Below are 11,048 nucleotides of genomic sequence, written 5' to 3'. Positions count from 1 at the left end.
AAGTTTAGGTTTACACTGTGCTTTCTTTCCGAAGTACCTGCACTCATGAATATGTCTGTATGCGTCAGTCGCTCAAATCCCCGCGCTTCGCACCGGCAAAGTACTGCTTTTAAATTTTTATTAAGAAGAAAAGAAAACCTTTTTAAATTAAGTCTTAAAAAGAGGTGTAAAGATATTGACAATAAGCTACGCAAACCCACCAAGACATGCAATCATTTAAATCAAGGCGCAAGTCGAAAAACAACATCCCATAATATTAGTTAACGATTAACACATTTCTATATGTATTGTAAGCATACAATACAACTGATAATATGTTGCGCTTATTTATCTGTGTGTACTGACATTTTTGCGCGTTTAACGGCTGAAATCTAACGTGGTTTGTGCCCTTCAGAATGAAAAGAGTTTGCATTTACCTTTTTAATAAAAGGTGAGCTTTTAAGCCTGAGAAATCACCCCGTAAATGCACACGTTTAATTGCACATGTGTTAATATGTATGCTTACACAGTATTAAAAGACACTCAACAAGTACACAGTATTAAAAGACAGTCAACAATTAACGTAATTTACCTTCGTTCCCGCGTTTGACTTGTGCTGTAAATCTCTTCCTCGTTTTCAGTTCACGTGATTACGTAGGAGGCGTAATACGTGATTACGCGATACGTGACTCCGCCTCCTCCATTAGAGTATATGGACAAAAAACAGGTTCCAGTTATGACTATTACACGTAGAATTTCGAAATGAAACCTGCCTAACTTTTGTAAGTAAGCTGTAAGGAATGAGCCTGCCAAATTTCAGCCTTCTACCTACACGGGAAGTTGGAGAATTAGTGATGAGTGAGTCAGTCAAACAGGTTCCAGTTATGACCATTACGCGTAGAATTTCGAAATAAAACCTGCCTAACTTTTGTAAGTAAGCTGTAAGGAATGAGCCTGCCAAATTTCAGACTTCTACCTACACGGGAAGTTGGAGAATTAGTGATGAGTGAGTCAGTCAGTCAGTCAGTCAGTGAGTCAGTGAGGGCTTTGCCTTTTATTAGTATAGATCACAAATGATATCAATATATTGATGGGTTTCGCTACTACATGAGCAGAGGGGAGTGCAATCTTGGAAAAAATAATTTTCCATGAGAAGAGCAGGAACAGACAGAAAAATTTTTTTGAAAGACGAAATATATTTTTCGCAATTTTATGTGCATTTCTGGCAGGAACAGGGTGGGACACTCTAAGGTTGCTTCTGGGCAACATGTGGCCGGCGGGGAGACTTTTGAAAAGACTACCTTTGCAGGATACATTTGAACAAAAGGGGTGCATACAATCTATCCCTAGAGAGGCACAAAGATTCCCGTTAAATAAAGGTTAATTTGCATAGTGGAAGCACAAAACACAGGAAAGGTGTCAGAGGTTGGCATGTCGCTCAAAGTCTCCCTGGAAATGCAGAGAAAGAAACCCAAGTGGCAAAATGCAACGCAGAGAAACATTTTACACTAACATGTAAAATAAATTGGTGCTGTCTCGAATCATTGATATTTGTTGAGGTTTATTTCCATTACAATTCTAAAGATATACTCTTCTGAAATTTTTCAAACTTTTTTCAAATTTTTCAAATTTAAAAGAAGCAGCAACAACAACAACAAGTTCTTTTTTCTACCGACATACAAAAAAAATGTTCTGTAAGAAAAAGTGCATATAATGAGACATACTAATGAAAGAAACGTTGACAGCATCAGCAAGAAAATTTTTCAGTTGCTGTATTTCATTCTATTACTCTGCCTAATAATCTAGTTGAATGGAACGGTACGTGGAATGGTTAGCACACCTAACTATCTCTAAAACGTAAAATATACATTCTCAGATATTAATTGCAAACATAGAAACTAAGAGAGTTTTGTCCAGGATTTGAACACGTGTCGTCGCTCACCATCAAACCCCTAGACCAACAAGCCAATATTAAGTTCAGCTTTCAAGGCTTTAAAGTATACACTTGAAGATAATGGTTAGCTACAGTCTGCGTCTTGAGTGGCACAAAGATTCCCGTTAGGTTAAGTTCAATTTGTGTAGTGGAAGCACAAAACAGGCCGTGTTTATAGGTCGACAACCATGTTGCATGTCGCTCAGATGTTGCCCGGTAATGCAGAGAACACAACCGAGTTGAAGCACGAGGACAAGAGTTAACGTGGGTAAAGGAACGAGGGCTTGTCCAGGATTTCAACCCTGGACCTCTCACAGCGAGAATCAAACCCCTAGACCAACAAGCCAACATTGAGCTGAGGTGTCTACACCGGCAGTGTTTTAAAACTGAAGGTTCGTACGGAACTTTAGCTTCTGGAATCGGCAATCTGAAAGTAGAATTCAGTTTTCCCATCAGACAACTGTCTTCCTTTGTGTGAAGCTTTACACTGCTTTTAGCAGAAATCAGCAGACTTTTCCGCCAAGTTCTAGGCAGCAGTGGCATCAATAACTGATGAAGATACAGTATTTCAATCATTCCAGGCAAGGAATCGTTTTCGACCGTTTCGCCAAGGAAAAGCATTTCTTTAGGAAGAACCATCACAGGAACGTAACAACATGGCAGCAGTGGGAAGAGGAGTTTCTTTAAGGTTCTCGCTTTTGAACGTGTCCGTTTTGACAGGTGCATCTGGTATTCGAAACGTGGAGGAACCATCATTCCTAAGCAATTCAGAAGCTTCTTGGTGGGAATACCACCTTGTCAGGAAGAGGCAATTTGCAAAGAAAGAAGCAAAGATGGGCTTGTCCGGGATTTGAACCCGGGACCTCTCGCACCCTAAGCGAGAATCATACCCCTAGACCAACAAGCCAGCACACTTCGACATCCTTTAATGTCTCATTTAGGGTTTGGAAGTTTATTTCTCTTCACGCATTTCAAGAGAACATTTTTCATGGCTTTACAGGATGCTCTTGAAGATAACGGTTGCCTAAAATCTGTGTCTTGAGTGGCACAAAGATTCCCGTTAGGTTAAGGTCAATTTGTGTAGTGGAAGCACAAAACAGGCAAAGTGTTATAGGTCGACAAACCGTGTTGCACGTCGCTCAGATGTTGCCTGGTAATTCAGAGAACGCAACAGAGTTGAAGCACGAGGACAAGAGTTAACGTGGGTAAAGGAACGAGAGCTTGTCCGGGATTTGAACCCGGGAATCTCTAAAACCCAAAGTGAGAATCATACCCATAGACAAACAAGCCAGCTGATAGCACCTTTTCTTGGCATTCTCCTGGGGAGTGTGACTGCTTTGTGTCGCAAGATTTGCATTGTCTGTTTCAAAGCAAAGTTCTCGAAAGAAAGCATTTCTAATGAAATCAAGGGCTTCACAGAGTTGCAAGGAACTTTTGTTTCTTTTTGTTTCTGACATACGTGAGAATGAAATATTCTGAAAATTGCAGAAAACAAATTCCACATTCCAAACGCTGTTAGAGTTGTGTGAAAGTCAACGCAAAGAACCATTTCACACTAACGCATAAAATCAATCTTCACGAATTCTTGAAACTCATTGAGGTTTCATTCCTGCCCAAATCTGAAGGGGTACTCTTCTGAAATTGCGTTCAAATTTCTTTCGTCTTAAGCGATGATTTCCAGCAAATGTCCGGAGGGCTGCATTCTCTCAATCCTTCAGTGCAGATGTCAACTTGTTTGTTTACACCTAACCAAATTTAAATTACAAATTGAAATTCTTTACTGCTTCCTTTCCTGGCCACATTTGAAAAGCTTTACTTCCTTCAAGAAGTGATCACCAACTGTATCCTCATTGCTGAAAGTGGGGCAGCAGCTGAAGGAGCAGCAACAGCAAGAAAACAACAAAAATAGACATATATCAATTCATTTCCATGTCTTAAATGAATTAATGGTTGTGCTTGTCAGATATTTTAGGGTGTTTAAGGTCAGTAAGTTCTTTTTTCTACCGACATGCAAGACAATCTGTTTCTGTTTGAAGCCGTGCCGATATTGACACGTACCGGCGAAAGAAATACCGACGGCAGCGGGAAGAAATTGCTTCCGTTGCTGTATATCATCCTATTGCTCTGCCTAATTATCTAGTAGACTGGAACGGTACGTGGAAGTTTTAGCATTCCAAACTATCTCTAAAACGTACGTTTAGGCATCTCAGATATGAATTGCAAATGATGAAACTAAGACGGGCTTGTGCGGCATTTGAACCCGGGACCTCTCGCGCCCAAAGCGAGAATCATACCCCTAGACCAACAAGCCAGGATACTTCAACATCCTTTAATGTCCCATTTAGGGTTTGGAAGTTTATTTCTCTTCATGCATTTCAAGAGAACATTTGGCAAGGCTTTACAGGATATTCTTGAAGATAACGGTTGCCTACATTCTGCGTCCTGAGTGGCACAAACATTTCCGTTAGGTTAAGTTCAATTTGTGTAGTGGAAGCACAAAACAGGCCGTGTTTATAGGTCGACAACCGTTTTGCACGTCGCTCAGATGTTGCCCGGTAATGCAGAGAACGCAAACGAGTTGGAGCACGAGGACAAGAGTTAACGTGGGTAAAGAAACAAGGGCTTGTCTGGGATTTGAACACGGGACCTCTCACCCCCGAAGCGAGAATCATACCTCTAGACCAACAAGCCAACACCGAGCTGAAGTAACCTCACCAACAGTGTTTTAAAACTTAAGGTAGGTACGGAACTTTAGCTTCTGGAATTGGCAATCTGAAAGTAGAATTCAGTTTTCCCATCAGACAACTGTCTTCCTTTGTGTGAAGCTTTACACTGCTTTTAGCAGAAATCAGCAGACTTTTCCGCCAAGTTCTAGGCAGCAGTGGCATCAATGACTGATGAAGATACAGTATTTCAATCATTCCAGGCAAGGAATCGTTTTCGACCGTTTCGCCAAGGAAAAGCATTTGTTTAGGAAGAACCATCACAGGAACGTAACAACATGGCAGCAGTGGGAAGAGGAGTTTCTTTAAGGTTCTCGCTTTTGAACGTGTCCGTTTTGACAGGTGCATCTGGTATTCGAAACGTGGAGGAACCATCATTCCTAAGCAATTCAGAAGCTTCTTGGTGGGAATACCACCTTGTCAGGAAGAGGCAATTTGCAAAGGAAGAAGCAAAGATGGGCTTGTCCGGGATTTGAACCCGGGACCTCTCGCACCCTAAGCGAGAATCATACCCCTAGACCAACAAGCCAGCCCACTTCAACATCCTTTAATGTCCCATTTAGGGTGTGGAAGTTTATTTCTCTTCACGCATTTCAAGAGAACATTTTTCATGGTTTTACAGGATGCTCTTGAAGATAACGGTTGCCTAAAATCTGCGTCTTGAGTGGCACAAAGATTCCCGTTAGGTTAAGGTCAATTTGTGTAGTGGAAGCTCAAAACAGGCAAAGTGTTATAGGTCGACAAACCGTGTTGCACGTCGCTGAGATGTTGCCTGGCAATTCAGAGAACGCAACCGAGTTGAAGCACGAGGAGAAGAGTTAACGTAGGTAAAGGAACGAGAGCTTGTCTGGGATTTGAACCCGGGAATCTCTAAAACCCAAAGTGAGAATCATACCCATAGACAAACAAGCCAGCTGATAGCACCTTTTCTTGGCATTCTCCTGGGGAGTGTTACTGCTTTGTGTCGCAAGATTTGCATTGTCTGTTTCAAAGCAAAGTTCTCGAAAGAAAGCATTTCTAATGAAATCAAGGGCTTCACAGAGTTGCAAGGAACTTTTGTTTCTTTTTGTTTCTGACATACGTGAGAATGAAATATTCTGAAAATTGCAGAAAACAAATTCCACATTCCAAACGCTGTTAGAGTTGTGTGAAAGTCAACGCAAAGAACCATTTCACACTAACGCATAAAATCAATCTTCACGAATTCTTGAAACTCATTGAGGTTTCATTCCTGCCCAAATCTGAAGGGGTACTCTTCTGAAATTGCGTTCAAATTACTTTCGTCTTAAGCGATGATTTCCAGCAAATGTCCGGAGGGCTGTATTCTCTCAATCCTTCAGTGCAGATGTCAACTTGTTTGTTTACACCTAACCAAATTTAAATTACAAATTGAAATTCTTTACTGCTTCCTTTCCTGGCCACATTTGAAAAGCTTTACTTCCTTCAAGAAGTGATCACCAACTGTATCCTCATTGCTGAAAGTGGGGCAGCAGCTGAAGGAGCAGCAACAGCAAGAAAACGACAAAAATAGACATATATCAATTCATTTCCATGTCTTAAATGAATTAATGGTTGTGCTTGTCAGATATTTTAGGGTGTTTAAGGTCAGTAAGTTCTTTTTTCTACCGACATGCAAGACAATCTGTTTCTGTTTGAAGCCGTGCCGATATTGACACGTACCGGCGAAAGAAATACCGACGGCAGCGGGAAGAAATTGTTTCCGTTGCTGTATATCATCCTATTGCTCTGCCTAATTATCTAGTAGACTGGAACGGTACGTGGAAGTTTTAGCATTCCAAACTATCTCTAAAACGTACGTTTAGGCATCTCAGATATGAATTGCAAATGATGAAACTAAGACGGGCTTGTGCGGCATTTGAACCCGGGACCTCTCGCGCCCAAAGCGAGAATCATACCCCTAGACCAACAAGCCAGCATACTTCAACATCCTTTAATGTCCCATTTAGGGTTTGGAAGTTTATTTCTCTTCATGCATTTCAAGAGAACATTTGGGAAGGCTTTACAGGATATTCTTGAAGATAACGGTTGCCTACATTCTGCGTCCTGAGTGGCACAAACATTTCCGTTAGGTTAAGTTCAATTTGTGTAGTGGAAGCACAAAACAGGCCGTTTTTATAGGTCGACAACCGTTTTGCACGTCGCTCAGATGTTGCCCGGTAATGCAGAGAACGCAAACGAGTTGGAGCACGAGGACAAGAGTTAACGTGGGTAAAGAAACAAGGGCTTGTCCGGGATTTGAACACGGGACCTCTCACACCCGAAGCGAGAATCATACCTCTAGACCAACAAGCCAACACCGAGCTGAAGTAACCTCACCAACAGTGTTTTAAAACTTAAGGTAGGTACGGAACTTTAGCTTCTGGAATTGGCAATCTGAAAGTAGAATTCAGTTTTCCCATCAGACAACTGTCTTCCTTTGTGTGAAGCTTTACACTGCTTTTAGCAGAAATCAGCAGACTTTTCCGCCAAGTTCTAGGCAGCAGTGGCATCAATGACTGATGAAGATACAGTATTTCAATCATTCCAGGCAAGGAATCGTTTTCGACCGTTTCGCCAAGGAAAAGCATTTCTTTAGGAAGAACCATCACAGGAACGTAACAACATGGCAGCAGTGGGAAGAGGAGTTTCTTTAAGGTTCTCGCTTTTGAACGTGTCCGTTTTGACAGGTGCATCTGGTATTCGAAACGTGGAGGAACCATCATTCCTAAGCAATTCAGAAGCTTCTTGGTGGGAATACCACCTTGTCAGGAAGAGGCAATTTGCAAAGGAAGAATCAAAGATGGGCTTGCCCGGGATTTGAAACCGGGACCTCTCGCACCCTAAGCGAGAATCATACCCCTAGACCAACAAGCCAGCCCACTTCAGCATCCTTTAATGTCCCATTTAGGGTTTGGAAGTTTATTTCTCTTCACGCATTTCAAGAGAACATTTTTCATGGCTTTACAGGATGCTCTTGAAGATAACGGTTGCCTAAAATCTGCGTCTTGAGTGGCACAAAGATTCCCGTTAGGTTAAGGTCAATTTGTGTAGTGGAAGCACAAAACAGGCAAAGTGTTATAGGTCGACAAACCGTGTTGCACGTCGCTCAGATGTTGCCTGGTAATTCAGAGAACGCAACAGAGTTGAAGCACGAGGACAAGAGTTAACGTGGGTAAAGGAACGAGAGCTTGTCCGGGATTTGAACCCGGGAATCTCTAAAACCCAAAGTGAGAATCATACCCATAGACCAACAAGCAAGCTGATAGCACCTTTTCTTGGCATTCTCCTGGGGAGTGTGACTGCTTTGTGTCGCAAGATTTGCATTGTCTGTTTCAAAGCAAAGTTCTCGAAAGAAAGCATTTCTAATGAAATCAAGGGCTTCACAGAGTTGCAAGGAACTTTTGTTTCTTTTTGTTTCTGACATACGTGAGAATGAAATATTCTGAAAATTGCAGAAAACAAATTCCACATTCCAAACGCTGTTAGAGTTGTGTGAAAGTCAACGCAAAGAACCATTTCACACTAACGCATAAAATCAATCTTCACGAATTCTTGAAACTCATTGAGGTTTCATTCCTGCCCAAATCTGAAGGGGTACTCTTCTGAAATTGCGTTCAAATTTCTTTCGTCTTAAGCGATGATTTCCAGCAAATGTCCGGAGGGCTGCATTCTCTCAATCCTTCAGTGCAGATGTCAACTTGTTTGTTTACACCTAACCAAATTTAAATTACAAATTGAAATTCTTTACTGCTTCCTTTCCTGGCCACATTTGAAAAGCTTTACTTCCTTCAAGAAGTGATCACCAACTGTATCCTCATTGCTGAAAGTGGGGCAGCAGCTGAAGGAGCAGCAACAGCAAGAAAACAACAAAAATAGACATATATCAATTCATTTCCATGTCTTAAATGAATTAATGGTTGTGCTTGTCAGATATTTTAGGGTGTTTAAGGTCAGTAAGTTCTTTTTTCTACCGACATGCAAGACAATCTGTTTCTGTTTGAAGCCGTGCCGATATTGACACGTACCGGCGAAAGAAATACCGACGGCAGCGGGAAGAAATTGCTTCCGTTGCTGTATATCATCCTGTTGCTCTGCCTAATTATCTAGTAGACTGGAACGGTACGTGGAAGTTTTAGCATTCCAGACTATCTCTAAAACGTACGTTTAGGCATCGCAGATATGAATTGCAAATGATGAAACTAAGACGGGCTTGTGCGGCATTTGAACCCGGGACCTCTCGCACCCAAAGCGAGAATCATACCCCTAGACCAACAACCCAGCACACTTCAACGTCCTTTAATGTCCCATTTAGGGTTTGGAAGTTTATTTCTCTTCATGCATTTCAAGAGAACATTTGGCAAGGCTTTACAGGATAATCTTGAAGATAACGGTTGCCTACATTCTGCGTCCTGAGTGGCACAAACATTCCCGTTAGGTTAAGTTCAATTTGTGTAGTGGAAGCACAAAACAGGCCGTGTTTATAGGTCGACAACCGTTTTGCACGTCGCTCAGATGTTGCCTGGTAATTCAGAGAACGCAACCGAGTTGAAGCACGAGGACAAGAGTTAACGTGGGTAAAGAAACAAGGGCTTGTCCGGGATTTGAACACGGGACCTCTCACCCCCGCAGCGAGAATCATACCTCTAGACCAACAAGCCAACTCCGAGCTGAAGTAACCTCACCAACAGTGTTTTAAAACTTAAGGTAGGTACGGAACTTTAGCTTCTGGAATTGGCAATCTGAAAGTAGAATTCAGTTTTCCCATCAGACAACTGTCTTCCTTTGTGTGAAGCTTTACACTGCTTTTAGCAGAAATCAGCAGACTTTTCCGCCAAGTTCTAGGCAGCAGTGGCATCAATGACTGATGAAGATACAGTATTTCAATCATTCCAGGCAAGGAATCGTTTTCGACCGTTTCGCCAAGGAAAAGCATTTGTTTAGGAAGAACCATCACAGGAACGTAACAACATGGCAGCAGTGGGAAGAGGAGTTTCTTTAAGGTTCTCGCTTTTGAACGTGTCCGTTTTGACAGGTGCATCTGGTATTCGAAACGTGGAGGAACCATCATTCCTAAGCAATTCAGAAGCTTCTTGGTGGGAATACCACCTTGTCAGGAAGAGGCAATTTGCAAAGGAAGAAGCAAAGATGGGCTTGTCCGGGATTTGAACCCGGGACCTCTCGCACCCTAAGCGAGAATCATACCCCTAGACCAACAAGCTTCAACATCCTTTAATGGACCATTTAGGGTGTGGAAGTTTATTTCTCTTCACGCATTTCAAGAGAACATTTTTCATGGCTTTACAGGATGCTCTTGAAGATAACGGTTGCCTAAAATCTGCGTCTTGAGTGGCACAAAGATTCCCGTTAGGTTAAGGTCAATTTGTGTAGTGGAAGCACAAAACAGGCAAAGTGTTATAGGTCGACAAACCGTGTTGCACGTCGCTCAGATGTTGCCTGGTAATTCAGAGAACACAACCGAGTTGAAGCACGAGGACAAGAGTTAACGTGGGTAAAGGAACGAGAGCTTGTCCGGGATTTGAACCCGGGAATCTCTAAAACCCAAAGTAAGAATCATACCCATAGACCAACAAGCAAGCTGATAGCACCTTTTCTTGGCATTCTCCTGGGGAGTGTGACTGCTTTGTGTCGCAAGATTTGCATTGTCTGTTTCAAAGCAAAGTTCTCGAAAGAAAGCATTTCTAATGAAATCAAGGGCTTCACAGAGTTGCAAGGAACTTTTGTTTCTTTTTGTTTCTGACATACGTGAGAATGAAATATTCTGAAAATTGCAGAAAACAAATTCCACATTCCAAACGCTGTTAGAGTTGTGTGAAAGTCAACGCAAAGAACCATTTCACACTAACGCATAAAATCAATCTTCACGAATTCTTGAAACTCATTGAGGTTTCATTCCTGCCCAAATCTGAAGGGGTACTCTTCTGAAATTGCGTTCAAATTTCTTTCGTCTTAAGCGATGATTTCCAGCAAATGTCCGGAGGGCTGCATTCTCTCAATCCTTCAGTGCAGATGTCAACTTGTTTGTTTACACCTAACCAAATTTAAATTACAAATTGAAATTCTTTACTGCTTCCTTTCCTGGCCACATTTGAAAAGCTTTACTTCCTTCAAGAAGTGATCACCAACTGTATCCTCATTGCTGAAAGTGGGGCAGCAGCTGAAGGAGCAGCAACAGCAAGAAAACGACAAAAATAGACATATATCAATTCATTTCCATGTCTTAAATGAATTAATGGTTGTGCTTGTCAGATATTTTAGGGTGTTTAAGGTCAGTAAGTTCTTTTTTCTACCGACATGCAAGACAATCTGTTTCTGTTTGAAGCCGTGCCGATATTGACACGTACCGGCGAAAGAAATACCGACGGCAGCGGGAAGAAATTGCTTCCGTTGCTGTA

At 41.9% G+C, this 11,048-nt stretch overlaps 5 non-coding genes across 5 annotated transcripts; all 5 read right to left on the bottom strand.

Annotated features, from left to right (window-relative positions):
• Window positions 1-2,747: 2,747 nt before the first annotated feature.
• Window positions 2,748-2,819, bottom strand: trnap-agg (transfer RNA proline (anticodon AGG)). Its single transcript has one exon. It is a non-coding gene; the product is annotated as a tRNA-Pro (tRNA).
• Window positions 2,820-4,151: 1,332 nt separating this feature from the next.
• On the bottom strand, window positions 4,152-4,223 carry trnap-ugg (transfer RNA proline (anticodon UGG)). Its single transcript has one exon. It is a non-coding gene; the product is annotated as a tRNA-Pro (tRNA).
• Window positions 4,224-5,092: 869 nt separating this feature from the next.
• trnap-agg (transfer RNA proline (anticodon AGG)) lies at window positions 5,093-5,164 on the bottom strand. The gene has a single exon. It is a non-coding gene; the product is annotated as a tRNA-Pro (tRNA).
• Window positions 5,165-6,496: 1,332 nt separating this feature from the next.
• trnap-ugg (transfer RNA proline (anticodon UGG)) lies at window positions 6,497-6,568 on the bottom strand. Its single transcript has one exon. It is a non-coding gene; the product is annotated as a tRNA-Pro (tRNA).
• Window positions 6,569-9,782: 3,214 nt separating this feature from the next.
• Window positions 9,783-9,854, bottom strand: trnap-agg (transfer RNA proline (anticodon AGG)). Its single transcript has one exon. It is a non-coding gene; the product is annotated as a tRNA-Pro (tRNA).
• Between the last annotated feature and the right edge of the window lie 1,194 nt (window positions 9,855-11,048).

The sequence above is a fragment of the Erpetoichthys calabaricus genome, chromosome 11 (assembly GCF_900747795.2).
Source record: "Erpetoichthys calabaricus chromosome 11, fErpCal1.3, whole genome shotgun sequence".
NCBI lineage: Eukaryota > Metazoa > Chordata > Cladistia > Polypteriformes > Polypteridae > Erpetoichthys > Erpetoichthys calabaricus.
The sequence above is the reverse complement of the archived record's forward strand: the minus strand, read 5'-3'. Positions and strand labels throughout refer to the sequence as shown.